Source organism: Pollachius pollachius (assembly GCF_949987615.1).
Source record: "Pollachius pollachius genome assembly, chromosome: 20".
NCBI lineage: Eukaryota > Metazoa > Chordata > Actinopteri > Gadiformes > Gadidae > Pollachius > Pollachius pollachius.
Window position 1 is genome coordinate 7,666,595 of NC_136953.1, and position 5,895 is coordinate 7,672,489.

The window sequence follows — 5,895 nt, forward strand, 5'->3', positions numbered from 1 at the left end:
CGGTAGGAACACAGACACACACACACACACACATACACTGTTTGACACATTTACACACATACTGTACATGTGTGTATATGTACACACATACACATGTCTATGGGGAATATATTTGACCAGGTAAAACAAATTCAGGGTTACATATTTTTTCACTCAAATTCTGAAGTCTACATACAGCATGCATATATGCATATGCACGTACACTTTATAAACATACATACACACTACACATTGATGTTTAAATATATTAGTAGTTAAAATCTCAGTGTTACATAAACTAACTGCCAATGACCACCACCATGTATGTGTTTAAATCAGGGGTGCAAACTCTTCACCTTTCTGCGAAATTTGCCAAATAGGGCAATTGTTGTCTACGTCTCATCCAAGTTATCGATGAGTAGTAGCTAATGAGATGCAGAGTAGGGTGGGTCATGACTTCGACTCTCTCCACTAAACGCCGCTGGTTTGCTCATGCAAACTGCTAGCTCCACTTCCAGACAGCTTGGAGAAAACTGAAATCAGCCTGTTTTATATAAGTAATTATTTGGGAGATAAGGTTAGCTTGTCAACTAAACTATGTTTTGGGTTGAGAGTTTAAGGAAAGAGGAGGGCATGTTATCCCCATGGTTACGACCCACGAAAACTTAAAAATACTTTTTCAGCATCGTCGTCGTGTATGAGTGTTTTAATGAGTGAAGTTATATGTGAAATACACTACACCCCGTATAGGTGTCAAGAAAGCTTAACCCTCACTCGTACACAGACATTTAACCACCATTACACCATCCACCCACACTGTAGGTTTATATTTAAGTGTCCAAAAAGTTCAGCTTCTTCTCGGACACCGCAGTCCACCTCTGATCCACATGTCTACACACGGTACCCCTTGATATGAAAAGAACGCCACCTACGTTCGCAGCAGAGTCGAACAGTAGGAAGAATGGCAAAGACATTTGATTTTACCCCTTTTCTCTTTAAATGTGGCACTTATGTCAGTCACAGTGATAACAAGGCATAGATTACTATATTGACAATCATATAAGACTAATTACCATGTTTAAAACATAAAAAACGGTTTTAGTCCATTGACCAGCAAGTTAGATTCAAGAGTTTGTGTCTGATCCGTGTTGCCTGTAGGGCTGGTTAGTGTAACTGCTAATTGTCATGAACAAGGTTAAACAAGTCTGTGTTCTTCTTTCTATACGTAACTCAGTATTGATATCAGGAGTACTAATTATTGAATTTGAATCTTAGATTGTTATCAGGGAGATATTATGGCATTATGTCAACTTTATAAAGAAATTGCTCTTGCTGCTCTTAAAATATAAATCATTTTAGGAGCAGCAAGAGCAGCCTGCTGCTGTGCTTTGTTATATTTTTTAAATATAGCAAAGCAAGAAGACTGCTGTGCAGGCGGACAGGAAAGCCAAAGTGAGGCACATAGCTGCTCAAAAGTATGGGCATGGGGGGGGGTAATGTACGTCACTTATCTTTTATGTATTTCAAGTAAATCATACTTGAAATAAATATGTATTTATTTCAAGTATGAAATAAATACATATTTATGTATTCTTTACTTAAATTTTTTAAGTAAATGTATTCTTTACTTAAATTTTTTAAGTAAAGGATACATAAAAAATTCTAATAGATGCAAGTTTTTCTTATTGTTAGGACTGCTTCAGTGCTAACTTAAGTGCTAACTGAAGCAGTCTGAATATCACTGGTCTGAAAATCTCTGAATCACAGTTTGTTTAGAAAAATGTGCCATGATTCACAGGAAGGGGCCTGGGCGCCCTGCATTGCTCATTTTCTTTTCTGGCCAAAAAAAAAGGTTGTCACCTTTTTTATCACCAGTTTTCACCCTTATTAAATATCTATGTATCTAATCCATGTTTGTCAGTACATCCTTCTCCCTATATATTGTTCTATCTATATAGGAGGAAGTGTGATCGTTATTAATCTATCAACCCTCTACCCTGTTCCAACAATATTGAGCTCAGACTCCAGTTCTCCCTCCTTTATCTCTCCTTCTCCTTTATCTCCTCTCCTTCCCTCTGACTCGTACTCTGTCTTGCTCTATCTCTCTTAACTCTCACTCTCTTATATCTCTCCTCTCACCCTCTCTTTCTCTCTCTTATCTCCCACCTCTGTCTTCTCTACTGCATCATTTCCACTCTCTGTCCTTTAACTTCAACTCACTGACTCCTCAACACGGTCTCCCATGGTCTCATCTCCCCCTCCTCCCCCTTCCTCTGTCCTTCTCTTATCATCTCACGATCAAACCTCCACCGCTGTGCCTGTGCTGTCAGAAGGTCTTTGATTAGTATGCACAATGGCGGTAAGAGATAATGATGTCCGCTTTTTTGCTAATGAAGCGATTGTTGTTGATGAGCACTGATCTATCAGCCCTCTCTAACAAGGACCCAAAGAGCACATGTCACCACAGGGGGGCACTTGAAGGACCATAACTATCTGGATGATTAAACCATTGTAGCCGTATCTTTGCCTCACTGAAACACCCCTCACAATATAGTTTGTCAAAATGTCCCCATTGTGCTGATTCTGCCAAAGCGCTTTTAGAGTAAGTGCAATGTCAACAATAGCAGTAGCACTTTAGTCCTTGGAATCAGTGTGCTTTGTGTCAGGACAAAGAAGGAGTGAACCGCCCTGCAAGTACTTAACAATGTCTTATCACTAAGACCTGACAGTCACTGCTACTAAGTGCGGCCGTGGCGAGGCCTAAAATGTTCTTTGGGAGAAGCGGCACAACAAAGTTATTCAGAAATATATTGTTAATAGATGTTATGAAACCAGGTTAACCTACCAATTAGATATCTAATGTGATAATGAAAAGAGATCACTACTATACGATCAAATGTATTTTATTAATCCCAGATCGGAAATGTGTGCCACCGCAGAAAGTAAAGGACAGTAATAAGAATGAAAAGATATATCTAAATTAGAATTTGATTGCAGCAATAAAATAAATATGAAGATGAAAAATTGGAGTGAGTGGTTGACACATCACATGCCGACTGGCTTGTGGACTACACTGCTCTGCTTGCATATATAAGTATATATATTAATATAAATGCATTATATATTTATATGCATACATTAGGGGTGGAAGGGTTCAAGTAAAAAAACACGAACCGTTCAGTCCGCTCATAACGGTTCAGGGCATGTATGTATTGTTCGGTTTCTTTCAGTAAAAAAAATATGTTGAGCCGTAATAACGGTACCCAGTGAACCTTCTCAGTCTCCTTTGATGTGTAGTCGCATTTATTTAGGAAAATTCACTCACTTGAAATAAATAGTAAAATGTTTTTATCGCATAGGTGGTACCGCCAGCGCACCCACATCTCAGGTTTTATTAGTTAAAGTTACATTTACGATTTATTTTTCTTATCTGGCGTACAATAATGCAGAGTGCTGCGGTACAATTAAATTTAAACTTTGCCCGATGTACAAACCGTCATTTTGGATATATGAACATTTTAAGTTCTCTGATAAATTTAAAGCAGTGCGTCTTTATTTTTTTTTTGAACTTACTTGAACTTTGAAAGTTTGTTGTGCCACCATCAAGAGCTCAACCACCGGCGCAGATATAGAGCCGCCCTGTAACTTCCAGCACCGCTCAAAAAACGTTGCCTCACATTACAGCGGCATTACCACTCATTAAGTGAATTACAGAACAAGACCCAAAATCAACTCTGCCCAACACGGCTCTTTGTAGCTCGTCCCTCGTGCAACCCGCTTTACATTGAAGCTCTGCTGTAACCGAGTCAGACTCGGACAGAGAGTAGATCTGAAAATCATTGACTTCCTCCACGCAGCACTTACATGATGTTGCAGATTTGCTTTTCGTAGCGTTATTCCAATAAAACTTGTGTATTATCCAATTCGATTGTTTTTGTTTTCATACCCTGGATGTTAAAATCCTCACTATCTCACAAACAAACACACACACACACACACACACACACACATGTACACAGTTGGGCCTTGGTTTCATAAAGCAATCTGTCATTCCAGGAACACCTGCTCTTGGTTGAGAGAGGAGAGAGACAGGAGGAGAACAGAGAGAGGAGACCAGGAGAGGGCTGGATGAGGAGATCAAAGAGGGAGACCAGGGGGGAGAGACAGGGGGAAAGCAGACGGAGAGAGAGAGATGACACAGAGAGCATGAGACAGAGGGGAGAAGACCCTACAGTGACCCGTGACTATTTCTCTCTCTCTGTTACTCAGACAGAACAGAACAAACGTTTTTAATGTGTGCTTTTCTGTGCGTTCCAAGCATACTGTTGTTGAGGTTATTGTTTGTCTTTTCAACCTTTTGTTCCGCCTTGGTTGTGAACAACGAATACTGTTTCTAACGTATTGTGTTTGGTTCTTCTTTGTCAAACATGATGGGGTCACTCCTGGGAGGTTGAGGGAGGTGATGCAACGAGAAGGAGAAAGGAGGGAGGGAGAGATGGAGTAGGATAGGAGAAAAAAGGAGGGAGGAGATGGAAGGAGGGGAGGAGTAGCGGGGGAGTGTGAGGGGGGAATAGACCTGGGGCAAGGAGAGGGGAAGGAGGAGATGTAGAGATGCTATAGAGAGAGGGAGAAAAGACCACAAGGGGACAGATTCAGAGAAGGCAGACATTAGTGGATGTACTCTCTGCCCTGATTCGTAGACCTCTTATCAGTTGGTGAATGTGGCGAGAGAGAGCGAGAGAGAAAGGATTGCAGTGAGAGTCTTCATCATCCTCAACCCTCCCTTATCCTTTTGCTTGAGAAGAGGTTAATCTCAGACGCAGCTATGATGCCGACGGGGATTGCGATGTCTGGGCTTGTGTTTTATCTGGCCCAAGCAGAGACACAGCAGGAATACAAAGAGATAACACCCAACAACATGCACCACAGCCGGGTAGCAGCAACATGTTTACTCAACCTTCCTATCTATGTCTCTCTCTCTCTCCGTCTCTTCCTTGCTCTGGCCATGTCTCCTTTCTTCTCCTGTATTTCTCCCTATCTAATTCTGGTCTGTTACTTTCTCTACCTCTCGATCTCTATCTCCCTATAGGTGTTTGCATGTATATATATATATGCATGCATCTTTATTATGTGTGTATATATGTGGAACTTTTGCTGGCTCGTGTACACAAACACATTGAAACAAAGTTTGTCTTTTGTGTTCCAGCTGGCTTGGCGACTTTATTTAAATGAACACAGATGGCAATTGGACTGGAAATGGATAGGTCCCTAGGGATGGTCTAATTGGCCATTGTAACAAGTTTGAGGAATGTTCTATTTAGAGATTTATGGAATAGTCTAGTAATCTTATGGAATATTCTGGTTGTAGTAACACTGGCGGCACACTTACAATAAGGAATCAATCATTGAATATGAATTTACATTAGTTGATAAGCAGTAATAAGCATTAAGTCACAATTTACCAAATTAAATAATGTTCTAGCAATCATTCGGTAACAGTTTTTTTTCCTTATGGTTTTCTTGTTAACCAAGGTAATAGTGTTTATGGTAACTGAGGTATTCATTCAACATTATTTAATAACCTCTACTCTTTTGAATAATGTATAAATTAATACCTTTGTTAGCATGAACACTGTTAGTTATTAGTTTAATGTTAGTTAATGTTAGTTATAATGCTTATGGCTGCATTTACTATTGTTAATGAAAGTTGTTCTTAACAATAGAAAAATGTTCTGGTTGCAGAGCAGTGGAATGTTCTGTTCACAGTTCAGTAGAATGTTATGTTAACATTTCAGTAGAATGTTCTGGTTGTAGTTCAGTATAATGTTCTGGTTGTAGTTAATTGGAACGTTCTGGTTGTAGTTTATTGGAATGTTCTGGTTGTATTTCAGTGGGATGTTCTGGTTGTAGTTCAGT